Source organism: Saimiri boliviensis, chromosome 8 (genome assembly GCF_048565385.1).
Source record: "Saimiri boliviensis isolate mSaiBol1 chromosome 8, mSaiBol1.pri, whole genome shotgun sequence".
Classification (NCBI taxonomy): Eukaryota; Metazoa; Chordata; class Mammalia; order Primates; family Cebidae; genus Saimiri; species Saimiri boliviensis.
The window spans coordinates 23,987,004-24,003,194 of record NC_133456.1 but is presented as its reverse complement, the minus strand read 5'-3'; the positions used below and the strand labels follow the sequence as shown (position 1 = coordinate 24,003,194).

The window sequence follows — 16,191 nt, the reverse complement described above, 5'->3', positions numbered from 1 at the left end:
TTTTTACCTGTAATCCCAGCACTTTGGGAGGCCGAGTTGGGTGGATCATGAGGTCAGGAGTTCGAGACCATCCTGGCCAACATGGTGAAACCCCGTCTCTACTAAAAATACAAAAATTGGTGGGCGTGGTGGCATGCGCCTGTAGGCCCAGCTCCTCGGGAGACTGAGGCAAGAGAATCACTTGAACCTGGGAGGCGGAGGTTGCAGTGAGCTGAGATTGCACTACTGTACTCCAGCCTAGTGACAGAGCAAAACTCCATCTAAAAAAAAAAAAAAGACAGCTTTAGACACCCCTGTTATTTTGTCCCCACCCATACTATTGTTCCAGTTCCCCAGTCCCATCTGCCAAAGTATCCTTAAAAAACCCTAGCCTCCAAATTCTCTGGGAGACAGGTTTATGAAATTTCTCCTGTTCTCCTTGCTTGGCTGGACTTGCAATTATTAAACTCTTTCTTTGTTGCAACACATGCTGTTCTCATTTTCTTTTCTTTCTTTTTTTTTTTTTTTTTTTTTTTTTTTTTTTTTTTTTTTTGCAGTGGGTAGGCAACAGGCAAAAAGCACCCATTGGCTTGTGACAGCCTGAGTCTACAAAGAAGGAGGACGTGGCTGGAACGCACAGGCTGGGGGATCAGCCTGCTCACCTGGCCACACTTCCATCCCTGGTATATTAGTCAAGGTTCTCCAGGGAAGCAGAGGTTGCAGTGAGTCGAAATGCCACTGCACTCCAGCCTGGATGACAGAGTGAGACTCTGTCTTAAAAAAAAAAAAAGAAAAAAAAAAGGTTCTCCAGGGAACAGAACCAACAGGAGATACAGATTTATAGACAGATAAAGAGAGGGAAAGACTAAGACAGAGAAAGACTGGAAGATGCAGCCCTCTAGAAGAATTATTATGGAAATTGTCTCATATGATTATGGAGGCCGAGAAGCCCTCCCATATCCTGCTATCTGCAGCTGGAAAACCAGGAAAGCTGGTGGTAAAATTTAGTTCCAGCCTGAAGTCTTAAGAATCAGGAAGACAGATGGTAGAAATCCCAGTTAAGTCCACAGGCCAGAGAACCAGGTGCTCTGATGTCTAAGGCAGGAGAAGATGGATGTCCCAGCTCAAGAAGGAGTGAATTCCCCCTTTGACTACCTTTTTGTCCTATCATGCCTTCAATGAATTAGGTGATGTCCAATTTGGGAAGGGTAGACATTCTTTACTCAATCTACCATTTTCAAATGCTAACCTCTTCCAGAAACACTCTCACATGCACACCCAGAAGTCATGGTTTACTAACCATCTGGGCATTCCTTAGCCCAGTTGAGTTGACACACAAATGAGCAATCACATCTGGGCTGCTATTTTTTATTCAAAATCAGCAGCCAGCCCTCAGTTAGTGGATCCAGAAAGAACTTTCTCATATCTAAGAGCCAATGCTGAGTTCTCAGATACCCTGGGTGGAATTTACAACTCTGAAGGGACAGCAGCATTGTGGTTCCATGGTTCCTGGAAGGGCCATATCACACAGTTTGGCAGACTGGATTACTGGCTCCCATCCACAGGCTTTGCCATGTAACTTTCACCCACAGGGGTGAAGTATACTTCCCCATCCTTGCTGTGCTTTGGCCAATGAGATGTCAGCAGAGGAGATGCAAGCAGAGGCTTGAAAGTACTTCCATGGGTGAACTTACCTTCTTTGCCTCTGCCCATGGAATTCCCAAGACAGCATTCCTGGCTAGGTCCAAGGAGGATAAGAGACATGTAGAGCAGACACCCCAGCTGACCCACAGACCTGCAGTGAAAAGCGGAGCCACCCCACTGTTCTGCTTTTTTGTTGGAAGATTAATTTTTCCAACCTGCAACATCCAATGAGAACTGTTTAAAGTAATTGAGTGCTGAGGTGGTCTGTTACACAGCTGTACTGTTGCCACCGTAAACTGCTACTTGTCAGAATTTAGTGGATGAGGGTCGGCGTCCCTGGCAAAACCCTCAAGGGCCCCAAATGAAAAGATGACCTACTTTCTGGCTTGAGCCACTGTCCCTCTCAGGCTCAGATTGGAAATTCTCCTCCCACAGCCACCCAACACTGATCAAAGAGTTCTACCAACAGTGTGGCCTGGAGACGCATGAATGACAGGGCTTCTTGTAACTCTCCAGGCTCTCTTTTCCCCTATCACTCCTAGAATAAAAATGTCTCCAGCTTCTTCCCACTTAGCACAGAGCTGTAGACTCAAGAGTCCTTTAATACCTATTACTTGAATAGATTAATCAGTGAATGCATTAGAAGGTCATTTGCTGAGAGTGACAAGGAGCCCATGGGAGTTGAAAGGTCCACCACTTAGAGTATCTAATGCACTGAAATACACCAATGACATTACGAACAAACAAGCAAAATTACATTTATGCAGAATTTGGTTTTGACTGCATTTCATTTAAAATCTAGCTCTAATAATTCAACACTGGCACACATTTAAATGGGATGCTGGGACCCTATGACCTGAGAGGTAAAATTCCATTAAATCTCTTCTAACCCTTCCAAAACTGGTGTTAAGGGAAACCTGTTGGCCTAAAAGAAACTTGTTTCTTGTACCAATAAACTCACTTAATCACTCAGCAGAATTAAAATTGGATTCTTTACTGCTGTACTTCTCAGAACTTTTAATATGCTAATGTACATTGTACAGCTCTGAGAGGAGGAATTAGTATGCAGCATTTCCTAGGCCAATTTGGCCCCAGAACCCTGAGAACTTTCTGTGCTTAGGACATTTGTATGATTCATATCAGCCCATGGAACACAGTTTGAGAAACTCTGGTCTTTTCCAATGACCTACAAGGTAATGAATCATTCTGTCAGTTGCACAGTTATATTTGAATCCCACCTTCCTGGCCCTAAATGGACTACCCCAGTGGCTGGTAACCTTTTTGTGGTTACAGTGCACTGGAGGGGACTGAAAAGAATCAAGGCAGGGGGCAGAAGGGGGCTGGAAAGCCACTAACCACAAGTCAGAAGTAGTTGCAATGAAAACAACAAAGTCTCGCAGGTCTATAAAAGAAGCCATGGTTATCTCACTAATCGCCCTGCAAAACCGGGTCTTTGAATAGAACTTGTTGACTGGGCCTGCGCAACACCACTGCCTTTAACTCTTATTGGTATTAAGCTGTCTCTGGAATTTCATGGCCCAATCAGTGCCGTGGCCACATATGGACTCACTTGTAATGAAACAAAGTGACATAGCTGCAAAATACAACAGCACCTCTATCCTCAGAAACCACAGTACCGCAGTGAGCTCTTAGAGGGGGACTGCTGAGCCAATCATGCAAATTACACCGTGCCAGAAATACAGAAGCCATGATGAAATAATGTCAAAAGGATCCCTGGTTTCTCAATTGCATCTTGCTAAATTTAGAGTTATTTCAAAACAAAAGAAAAAGAAAAATGCCTCCAGCCCTCTTGGCCCTCCTCAGGCACTGGATTGGCATTATACAGGACCTCAGACCTCCATGGGCTGGGTTCTTAAAGTGTGAAAGTACAGGAAATTCAGTGACGGTCAAAAGGGCCTCTCTTAACTTTTCTGCATGGTGTATGACCATGACCTGTGTCTGCTGTGCTACCCCTCAGTGAGATACACCCAGCCAAGGGGTCTCCTGCAATGGAGCAGATGAGTCCATCAGCTTGTGTACGAGAGTCATATAGTCAACCTATGAAGCAGAATTCACATACAAGAAATACACACACTATAAGGCATATTCATGTAATGTATGGCATACCCGATTATAGGAATGTGTGACTTTGGGAAGCACTGTAGGAATGGTGGACAACAGTGAACATTCTAATCCTTTAGAATGGATTAGTTACCACAAGGGAACTAATCCATTCCCAGGAAAAATTCCTCATTGCCAGGAGTCTAGCACCAAACTGTCCATGAAGGATCCACCCTTACCACCTAAACGCCTCCCACTAGGCCCTGCCTCCCAACACTGCCACACTGGGATCAAATTTCAACATGCGTTTTTGGTGGTGACTAACTCAACCCATAGCAACTTGGACAGGAGAAACATTTCTAACCATGTTGCAAAACCCAGAAAACACCCATGACAAATATTTTTAAAACTCCACAGAGTCAGCAGACAAAAGAAGGAAGTATGTATAACACACTACAGAAAAAAAAAAGCTAATGTTTGAAATATCATTTATATCTCAAACCTGAAACAAACCAATAATAAATAAAAAAGCAAACCTATAAAAGAAAAATAGGCAAAATAGAATGAGAAATGCTATGAAGGAATACAAATGGACAATAACTATATGAAAAGATTTACAACTGTACCAATAATAAAAAGTGAAAATCAAAATGAGATAACATTTCTTGACTAACAGAAGAGTACAGATTGTAAAGGACCAGGCCAGGCTCAGTGGCTCACACCTGCAATCTCAGCACTTTGGAGAGGCCATGTAGGAGGATCATTTGAGCCCAGGAGTTCAAGTCCAGCCTGCACAACATAGTGAAATCCCATCTCTACCAATACTACAAACATTAGCTGGGTGTAGCACACGCCTGCAGTCTAAGCTATTCAGGAGGCTGAGGTAGAAGATCTCCTCAGCCCAGGAGGTCAAGGCTGCAGTGAGCCATGGTCACACCACTGCACTCTAGCCTGGGTGAAAGAGTGAGACTCTGTCTAAAAATATATAATAGTAGTAACATAAATAAACATTCAACCTTTAGAAGGGAGTATTACTGGTAGAAGTGCAGGAAGAAATCTGAAGTGTAGAATGAACAGGGGGTCCAGAAAATGATCCAATCGCATATAAGAGTTTAGCTTATGATAAAGGTAGCATTATAAGTTAATAGAAAAAATAAATTATTTAATAAATGATGGATTTGCTGTACTATTTAGGAAGAAGAGGAATACTCTTCTTTCATTATAATTGATTCGAGATGGATTAAAAATTTAAATGTATGTGAGAGATGGGAAAGTTCTTCTTCAAAGTTTATGTCTTAGACTACATTATAAGGAGTTATAATCTCTTGCTCTATGACCATTATCTGCTATTTACATAAACATACCCATGCATATATATTCTCTTATTCAGCTACCTTGACTTGCTCTGGCATGTCTGAACAGAACTGGGCAAGCTCCAAACCCTGGTTCATGTCATTCCTTATTTGGAAACCCTCCTGACCTTTTCCTGACTAGCTTCCTCTTCTTCCTTGTCTTCTTTCTCACTTATCTACTCAGGAAATTTTCAAGTTTTTAGCCAATCAGGTCAAGCATATAATGTGAGGTCCCGTTCTGGCCAATGGAAACTGGATAGGGCGATTGGGTCAGGTTATGAAAGTTATAAATGTCTGTCTCCTTTGTTCAGGGGAGCTCTTGTGGCAAGACTGCTGGCAAGTTGCACCTTTTCTGCAGAAAGCAAACTAGCCTTGCTAAGTGATCCACTGTCTCAGTGTGGATTCTTCCTGACGTTATAAACGCATCTCCAACAATGTAAAAAATACATGCAAAAGTACTAGAAAACACAACAGAACAATTTTATAATCTTTAGTTGCATCTGTCCAGGGAGGGGGCTTCTAAGTATCTAAGAATGAAACCCAGGGGCCTGAAAAAGAAAAGATGAATAAATCTGATTAAATAACAAAATTTAAATTCTATGTTTAAAAGCACCATAAACAAAATTAAGACACAAATCTCTTTTTTTCTTTTTTATTTTTTGAGATGGAGTCTGCTCTGTTGTCCAGGCTGGAGTGCAGTGACACGATCTTAGCTCACGCCAACCTCCACCTCCCAGACTCAAGTGAGTCTCCTGCCTCAGGCTTCCAAGTAGCTGAGATTACAGTGTGTGCTACCTCACCAGCTAATTTTTGTATTTTTAGTAGAGACAGGGTTTCACCATGTTGGCCAGGGTGGTCTTGAACTCCTGACCTCAGGTGATCTGCCTGCTTTGGCCTCCAAAAGTGTTGGGATTAAAGGCGTGAGCCACTGCACCCGGCCTAAAACACAAATCTTACACAAGGAAAAATACAATATTTACAATCAATATAACAAAGTCTTCCTGGAGAAAAAGAACCAAAATGTTAACAATGGTTATCTCTGGGTGATCTTTATTTTCTTTTTTACAGTGCTTCATATTTCTTTATCATAGAGTATAATATTTTCATAAAAAACAAAAACACTAAAAAAATTAAAACCAGAGAAAAGAGAATTGTTCATTTAAAAAAATTCTTTTGAACAGGAGTGGGGAATTGTATTTTCTGAGTTTAGAGGCATGAGAAGGAAAGCAAACGTTTTGCTACGTGGGGCCAGACCCACTTATCCAATGGCATCCCCGAAATCTCCACCTGGGTGTCTCATAGGCTCTCAAACTATGTGAGCACAATGCAATTCTTGGTGCCTACACACACAGAGGGTACAAGACATCTAAACTTCAGATGCCAAAACATGAAGTCAATATAAATCTTTTAAAAGAGATAAATCAAGAAATAACAGAGTTTGCTATTTTTCCCTAAAAGCCTTTTTAGTACTCTCATCAGTGAAAAGGGTAAGGGAAGAAGATGTCCTTTTGTGCTTGAAAATGACCCAGAAGTTGCCCACACAACTTCCTCCTACATGCCATTGGCCTGAACTAGTCACATGGCCATATCTAGCTCTAAGGAGGACTAGGGAACGTCGTCTTTATTCTAGGCAGTCAGGTGTATAAATTCCATTACTATGAAAGTAGGGGAGGATGGGTATTGAAGGACCAGCACTCTCTGCCACAATTCCAGCATAGCATGTAGTATATAACCTCATCTGTAAAAGTACACCTCCACACTCAACACAGATGCACCTTAATGGATTTGAGGATACTTTAAAAATATTGGGACTTCAGGTGAGTTTTACTTTCTTCCTTGAACTTTTCGGTATTGCTTGAATTGTATATAATGGGCATATTTTTCAGTATGGCTTTTTTCTCCCCAAAGTGAATGACAGATTAAATCTAGGGTCAGAGACTGTCACCAGGTGTCACAGGTCACCTTCCCAGGAAAAGTCTCTGAGTCTTAAATGTGTGTGTACGTGGTCTACTAGGGAGTGCATGTGGATCAACACCTATAAGGGGGCTGGAAGCACGACTGGCCAGAGAGCAGCTGGGAGGCCATGCAGTTGCAGTCCAGGCCTCGGCTGACCTCCTGGGAGCTCTGCATCCAAGATGGCCCTTTGGAGTTATCCCAAATTCAGGACCTCTGTGACCAATTACAGATGGCCTCTAAAAGGGGAAGAAACCTCAGGCAAGGAAGCTCCCTTCAGTCCAAGGCAATTCCAGGAGGGGACTGAGCTAGAAGCCCTCAGCATCCAGCACTCTGCTGGTGGAATGCATCTCTGTGCAGAAGGGAGCATGTGGGTGGGCACCATTGCAGCCACAATGCCAGGGGTAGAGATACAAAGGCATGGCTCGGGGCCAATAGGAGGAAGGAAGGGAAAGTCAGAAGCACTCTCTTACACATACTGTTTGCTATGTGTTTGTCACTCTGTGTTATTTAATCTTCTCAATAGGCTTGCAAGCTGAATGCTTCATTTCACCATTTTTACACGTATGGAAACTGAAGTTCAAGGATATTAGAAAAATCTGTGTAAGAAGAGGCAGATAATAATAGAATATGTAAAAAATAGAATCAAGATTCAAACACAGGGAGATCTTTCTCCAAAGCCCTCTGCTACCACCAGCATTATGTCACAAAGATTGAGACCTTGTTTGGATTGACTACAATGAAAACTGCTAATAGCATCAAAAAGGACCTTTAAAACCATGTGGGCAACAAGAACAAAGAAGTGAAAGTTCTGCTGTGAGGGAAGAGTAGTGTAAGTGGATTAATAATAGAAGGCAGAATCACTTCATGCAGCTACTATTTCTCTTCAAATCTTCCTCAGGAAAAACCCTGGTTTTAAAATTAAATGTGTGGCAAAAGTGCGTAACCTGAATCTAAGCAGGAAAAGACATTAGATAAATCTAAATCGAACGGCTCTATAAAATAACTGGTCTGAACTTTTCAAAAATGTCAAGGTCATGAAAGGCAGAGAATAGCTGAAGAACTGTTCCAGATGAAAGGAGGCTAAAAAGTAATGACAAGTAAAGGAATGTGTGCTCTTGGATTGGAGAAAACTATAAAGGACAGCGTTAGGACTTAGGCAAATTTTAATACGGGTTGTATATACAATAAGACTTTTGTTACTGATGTTAAATGTCTCGATTTTGGTAATTACACCATAGATGTGTAAAAGAATATAACTGTTTCTATAATTGCATGGTTAAATCTTCTCTTTTTTTGCAGGGGTGGAGGGGAGCAGAGTCTGGTCTGTTGCCCAGGCTGGAATGCAGCGGCAAAATCACAGCCCACTGCAAGTGATCCTCCCACCTCAGCCTCCAGAGTAGCTGGGACTACAGGCACATGCCACCATGCCTGGCTAATTTTCTGTATTTTTGTAGAGACGGGGTCTCACAATGTTGCTCAGGCTAGTCTTGAACTCCTGGGCTCAAGCAATCCTCCCATCCTGGCCTCCCAAAGTGCTGGGATTACAGGCGTGAGCCACATGCCCAGTCACTTAACTCTTTAGGGGTAAAGAGTTATAGTATCTGGAGATGACTGTCAAATATTTAGAAAAAATAAAATTATATATACAATTTAAAAATTATCCAAATATAAATAAATGTGTGTGAGTGTAGGCATATGTGTGTGTACACAGAAAAAGAGAAAGTAAATGAATAAACGTGGTAACAACTGGTCAACCTAGGTGAAAGTTACAAGAGCACACCCTGAAATATTCTTGCAACTTTTTTGTATGTTTGAAAATTTTTCAAAATAAAAGGAGAGAGAAATACATTCCAAAAGCAGGAGAGCCAGTGGGATGAAAGTATTCAATCACTGTAAAAGATCTCAGATCTGACAACACAGGCTCCTGATGGGCAAACATTGCAATTGACAGAAAGTGGATTATGATCCCTGTAAGTTGGGAAGCTGGAACTTGTTGCATGGACAAATTCTGGTATGTATTCTCTAATGGATGGTTCGTGAGCACTTAAAAAAGATTGTGAGGGTCTCTATGGGTCAGTATGAACTCCTCTACAAAAGTATATAATAAATATATGTAAATTAGGTCAAACTACCCTTATTTTCCTTTCTAAGATAATTTTTTACAAATGATCATTATTAAAGTGAACCTTAATTTTGGCAAAGTGGTGTTGTTGTTGTTGTTGTTGTTGTTGTTTAATGGGTCTCACTCTGTTGCCTGGGCTGGCCTTGAACTAGGCTCAAGTGATCTTCCCACTTTAGCCTCCTGAATAAGCTAGGACTATAGTTGTGTGCCACCATGCCTAACTTGATTTTAGCCAAGTTTTTAGCTAAGTAGTTTGTACATCCTCCTGGATAAGCTAATGTAACACTTGAGGGCATTTTTACAGCAACTTCAACATCACTCAGAGAAAATGGGCTGCATCTGCTTGGGGTGGTACATTAGTTCCCTAAGGCTGCTGTAACAGACTTGGGGCTTAAACAATAGAAACTTATCTCACAGCTCCGGAGGCTGCAAGCCCAAGATAAAGACGTTGGCAGGGTTGGTTCCTTCTGGACTGTGAGGGAGTATCTTTTCCAGGCCCCTCTCCTTGGCTTCTAGTGGCCACCTTCATGTTCATGTGGTGTCCCCCATATGCGTGCCTGTTTTCAAATCCCCCTCCTTACAAGGACATCAGCCAGACTGAATTCCAGCCCACCCTCATGACCTCATTTTAACTTGATCGCCTGCATACACAACCTCTCTCAAATGAGGTTGCATTCTGAGGTACCATGGGTTAGAACTCCAACACACGAATTAGCGGGGCACACAACCCTTAAGAGAGGGGTACCTCTAGTAGAATGACACAAAGCCCTGCTCTGTTAAACTCTATCCAGAGAAGACAAGAGAGGACCCACTGATCACATTTGGGTACCATATGAAGATGCAAAGGGAAAAAAACAAGTAGATGATGCAGCAGGGAGCTAGAGGTTGGGGCCCATGGCCAGCTCCCTCACCAAGAGCCTTGCCATCCTGGAGGTGGCCATTTTCTGTCCTGAGACTCACATCCCCCTGGGTGGTGTGGGGATTACAGGAGAGAATGAGCAAAAGGCATTATGCAACCCATGAGCCCAAATAACCCACAAATCACAGGCACCTCTGCCTGCTGTGAGGCTTACTAGGAGCTCCAGAGGTGACAACTGGTCAGCTGGATCCAACTGTCACTGCTTCTACAACTGTCTGAGCAGGCTTGGGAGACAGGGATTTACTAATTTGTAAATTCAATTTTGTGCATTTTCATAAAATATATTCTGATTTCTATCCATCGCCATTCTTCAGAAAAGTTTAAACATCCAGTCCTCTGATTCTTCACAGCTTCACTCTAGACAACTTCCTCTCAGACCTCTCATGCCATCTCCCCTCCCAATCACCCAAAGGGGCTATTTCGAGCCCCCTTATGTCTTCCAGTCTGACCTTTACAGTAAAAGTCTATTTCTACACACCCTGGTGGAGATAGCTGACATCCTGGCCTCCGCTTCGGCTGCCATTCCTTCTGCTCACCCTGCCTTAGCCCCACAATCTCCTCCTCACCAAGAGGTCTTGGTGTTCACCCTTATACAGACTTTGCACTTTTATCTTAACATGTCCTTCCCTAGCATGAGGACCTCTCAAGCCTCAGTGGTGTTTCCCAGGTTTGTCCCGCACAATCTTAGTCTGCATCATACCCAGACCCACAGGCACATCCGAAATCCAGAGGTCCCTAAGTCAAGGACCTTTAGGAAATGCTTCGTCTCTTAACCACAGGATCACTAGCACCTTTAACACTGCATTCTAATTCTACAAAAAGGGACACAGAACTCGGCATTTCCCAAACTGTTCTTAGAACTCTGTTTTCCTGTTGTTACTCACTCGGGGTGGCTGGCAAAATATTAAAGATATGAACTATTAGGAAAGATATAGATTGTAATCTCAAACCTTTTGGAAGGAAGGCCAGTTTTATTGAGGCAGGTTGGAGGCAGCTGCCTCCTAACATTAGCATAGGAAAGAGAAAGAGACTGATCAAAGGCATTACCCCACACCCATTTGTCTCCACTCTGTTTACTCATGCAAATTTTGAGCTGAGTGGTCTCTCCAGGGAAGACCAAAGGGTAACTACGTTAATAGCATTTACTCTGAGCCCTCAAACCAAAAGGTTTTACCAGTTGTAAAACCATTCTCTTAACCATGTTAATTATCCACAAGTGTGTTAACTTAGAACCTCTGCTATGAATAAAAGTGTGGATACACAGGGAGTCTTGGTCGATTAAGGTTGCATTTCGCCCTCTGAAAACAGCCAAAGGCTGTTTTCTCTAGCCCACTTGAAACATTGTAATGGTGTGAGAGCATTCATTCACCTGTGGTAGAATCAGGGTCTGCAGGTCAGATTTCTGCAGACCGGTCTCATTTTCCAGAATATCCTGAGGGACTGGTGTCCCACTGTCACAAGTGCTGGTCTGCACCCAGTGTCCCCACTTCCTACTGGTCTGTGACAGAGACAGCTAACTGTCCACCAAAATCCTTTCTGCCCTTCTTGCACCCAGAGCCAGACTAGTTTCCCAACCTTCCTTGCAGCTGGATGTGATCATGTGGCCTAGTTCTTCCCAGTGGAATGTGAGCAGGGTGAGATGTGCCTCTTGTAGGCCTGGTCCGTGCACACCTCCCACATGGTCTTTTCCACACCCCTTTCCCTTCTGAGTGAGCAGAAGGTCATGGCAAAGCCACCATCAGCCAGGGTCCCCCAGCGGCCATGGAGGAAGCTGTCTTGACAGCTGACACCTGCCTGAGGCTGTTGCCTGAGCAAAAGATAAGCTTCTAGTGTGGTAAGCCACAGCATGCTGAGGCCGGGAGATTTCTCGGCCTCACTCTACGCTGCCTGCTTTCTCCTTTACTCCATGTAATTTACCCTCTGCTCTCTGCCTTGCCAGTGGCACAGCCCAGGAACGTTGTCAGTGACTTCTTGGCCAAATCATGAGGCCTTGTCCCAGGTCTTTACCTCTTTACATAATCTGACCCTCTTTACCATCACTTCCTCCTCTCTGGGTATCTGCAACCATCTTGTCTCCTTTTGTTGTTCTTCAGCTGTAGAATGTTTCATCTTTTCATCTCCTTCATTATCTTCTCTTCCTCTACTCTTCCCCCAGCTTTCAGTGTGCCTGGGCTCACTGTCTTTGGTCTTGCTTTTCTAACACAGTTTCATCTCTGATCTCATGGCTTCTATCACCTCATTAATCTCATCCATGCAGTCATTCAGGGCTCCAGGCTGAGGCAGCTCCTCAGACCCACATCTCTCTCCCTAACCTTATACCTATGCCCCAGATCCTAATTTCTAAGTTACCATAGGATGTCTTCACTTAGAATCACAGACCATAGAGTGGAAGTGACCCTGGAGACAGTCCACTGAATTCCCCTGAAACTCATTTCTGTCCTTCAAGTCACCTCCTCAGAGAGGCCTTCTCTGATTGCCTTATGTATGGTATCACCCCAACCCACCTTTTCTAGCCCCTTATCCTGATTTATTTTTCCTCATAGCACTTATCACTGCGTGGAAATATATTCCCATCATGTTTGTGGTCTGCCTCTCCCACTAGAATGTAAGCACTGTAGGGCAGGGGCTTTCATTTTTTACCGTATGATTGGTGCTTAGAACAGTGCCTGACACAAGCAGGTACTCAATAAAACTTTGTTGAAAGAACTCAGGCCCAAAGGTTCTTCTGCTTAAAGTCTTACAGTTAGCTATAGGGTTTAGACTTCAGTTAGGTCTTCTGACCCCTATCCTGGGCTCTTTCCACTGCCCAATCATCTTAAATCACTTCAAACTCACAATTTCTAAAAAGCAGCACTGCCCGTCCTCCATTCACTAATCCCATTTCTGTCACTAATCCTTTATTCTGCCAGTCTCTCAGGTTAAAGGCTGCTAAACCTGTAGTTGTCTTTGATGCTTCACCCTCCCTATCATCTAGGTAGAATCTCTTTGCTTATCTTTACCTCTATTCCAACACTTAGACCCCCAAAATAAATTTTTGTTGTCTTCCTGCTTCCATCCTCAGTTCCATACAAAGTATCTTGGTGACCTTTAAGTATTACGTTCATAGAATAATTCTGGAAGGACATTGAATAAACTGATAATAGTCCCTTTAGAGATGAGAAACTAGGATTTGGGGCACTTGGGGTACATTTTTTAATAGTATATGCTTTTGAATGTCATGAATTTTTACCAGTTACATTATGTATTTTGCCGTAAAAAAAAAAAGTTTTAAAATATTGTGTTTCATGTCCAGATTTATTTTGAGGCTCAACTCTTTAGAGTGGAAAATAAATCTCTTAAATTGCCCAGCCTAAAGCTATAACATGAAATCACTGTCAGATAAAGAATATAATGATTTCAAGAAGAAAGGGAGAATCCATTGCTAATGAGCCTGAGAAAGGGGCATTGGTTTCTTGGGCCTTTTGAGCTCACCAAGAGAGCAATTTCAGCAGAGTGGTAAGTGCGGAAGAAGGGAGGTAATGAGTAGCAAGGAAATCAACAGCACCAGCGCAAGCCACTCATTTTACACTTTTGCCAGTGAAAAGGAACGATGAGAGAAAGTTGCTAGGAAAGACAGCAAAAGTAGCTAAAACGTTTTTGGAATTTTTTTAAGATTAAGAAATTGTTTCTATGTTTGAAAACAAAAGAAAGGGAAAATTAACATGTGAGAGGCTGATTACCTGGCACCTCACCAGATTGCATTCTCTAAGGGACCACATCTGTCTTACACATCAGGCCTACCAGCCTGTTCTTGGAAGTCAGCACTCAAGTTCAGGCTCCAAGTCCTTTGGCCTCTGCTCTCCACCACGTCAACACCACGTAGCGTTTTTTATGTGCTGTTTTTAGCCCTATTCTCCACTCCTCCTTTCCTCCTGAGCCTTCCTCTGTGCTCTTTGGATTGTCCCCCATGTGGCCACCCCAGCTCTCTTTAGGATGCCACTCACCTTTGGCTCTCTCCAGTGGTGGTGGTTTAGCTCCTCACAGGTCACGAACCTCAGGATGAGGGGGCAAAAGGCAACACATCTTCCAACGCTCCAACTAAAGAAGCTGAAACAGATCAAAGAAATGCTTAAGCTCGGCTAGGCATGGTGGCTCACAGCTGTAATCCTAGCACTTTGGGAGGCCAAGGCAGGTGGATCACCTGAGGTCAGGAGTTTGAGACCAGCCTGACCAACACAGAGAAACCCCATCTCTACTAAAAACACAACGTGGTGGCGCATGCCTGTAATCCCAGCTACTTGTGAGGCTGAGGCAGAAGAATCACTTGAACCTGGGAGGCGGAGGTTGCATTGAGCCCAGATCGCACCATCGCACTCCAACCTGGGCAACAAGAGCGAAATTCCATCAAAAAAAAAAAAAAAAAAAAAAAAGAGCTTAAGCCACATTTCCTGGACCATCCCAAAGTCAGGGTACAAACCTGTGACCTGCCTCTGTTATCAGAGGCCCACCCAGGAGACCTGGAGGTGGAGGGGAGGCAGGAACCTGAGAGAGACACAGTCATCTGGCAGGCACTGTGAGGTGACAGTCAGATACACTTTTGGAAGCTTCTGGAGTGGGGCAGCTTTGAACAGGGGCAGAGTAGCATGGGGCAGGGGTATTTCTTCTGGCTAAAGAAGAGCTATCACTCCCAGGACTGTAACATCTGAGCCCGGTTGGGTAGTCTTCCCAGACAAGCCAAAATGAATTCCAGTCTGTAACTGAGACTCTGACCCATTCATTTGTTCATTCACCATGCTGACATTTGCTGAACACCTACTTTGTGCCAGGCACTTTTTCAGGGGCTGGGGATACAGCAGTGAACATGACAGATGTAATCCCTGTCCTTGGGGAGCTCACATTTGGAGGTGAGAGTGAATAGACATGACAAAAGGAATGAGCAAATTATATAGTGGTCATCAGTTCAGCTCATGTTTCTTGTCTCTCTTTCTAGGTGCTCTTTGTAGCATGTTGAAACTAAGGCTGAAAGAAAAACCCCAGAGGGGCACCATTCCCCACTTCCATGAGTGCTCATTCTCCAGGCCAGCACTTGTATTAGGTCAAGCCTTCCATCTTGACAGTCCAAAAGCTAATGTGTGTGTGAAACAGAACCTGACTGCGCTAACAAGTTCTAGTTGACGCCTCCAGGCCACCAGGATGCTCAACCCTTCCCCTTTCCCAGGGTTACCTCTAAGTTTGGCGGGGAGGTCTTACCAAGACACCAGAGTCAGGGGAAGAGGCATCATTCTAGAACTCAGTATCTGCCGTCTGTCTGCACTGACACCCACAGAGAGGTCCACTGTCCTTGGTTCTTGGTTGTGTGCATCGGGCCCCTTGGTTCAGTGGCTCTTTCTACTGTATCAGAGCCTTGGAGACACCTCTGGAATGGTTGTCTGGAGCCCTTGCTGTTCAGCCACACTATAAAATCATTGCTGCCCACTGGGTTCTGGCTGCCTCCGTGTGACCCTTCTCAGCAAGGGAAACACCTATTCCTTCTCTCCTCAGATCCCACAAGCCTCCCTACAATGATTCCAGCCAAACAGGATGCAGGTCTTCTTCCTCAAAGATTAGGAAAATCTATGCTCTCCTTCCTTGTCCTTCAGACACTGCCTCCTCTCCTCAGCTGGGGAAGAGGGTATGGCAGGAGGATGCAATGCTCTAATTTAGGTCATGTCCCAAATGTTTCATGCATGCCAATAATGCATGGCTTTCTGGAAAGGGCCTGGGCTTTTGGAATGGAAAGTGTCCTGAGGAGACCCATTTCCTCCATTCCCTCCCTGTTTTTCACTGTCCTGACTCTCCCCTGAGGTGATGAGCCTGGAATAGTTTCACTTTTTGGAAAGGCTTAGAGGAACAAAGTCTCCTAAGGAAATACATGATGAAGGAGGATGGAAAGAAGTAGCTGACACTTTTTTAAAAATTGCTCCACAGACAATACAATGCAGCAGCAGAACTAGTGCAGGCTAGTAAGAGGGCAGACATGGAAGAAAAAGAGAAGAAAGCTGGCACCACTGGGGTGTGGCTGCTTGTTGCGCTGCTGTTTTGGGAATGAATGAAGTTGCTTGTTTTTCGTTTAAGAGCCAGGGTTTGTCTAATGAAGACCCTGCTCAAGCCAAGTTATAGAGTTGGCTCAAGACAAGAAC

At 43.8% G+C, this 16,191-nt stretch overlaps 1 protein-coding gene across 1 annotated transcript in view; it reads right to left on the bottom strand.

The window, feature by feature from the left end:
* The window catches only part of MGLL (monoglyceride lipase), a 266,270-nt gene that overhangs the window by 200,004 nt on the left and 50,075 nt on the right, over positions 1-16,191 (bottom strand). Inside the window, exon 3 of the mRNA XM_074404172.1 lies at positions 14,017-14,119. The gene's annotated coding sequence lies outside the window, so the exon portion shown is untranslated. The remainder of the gene's footprint in view (positions 1-14,016; positions 14,120-16,191) is intronic.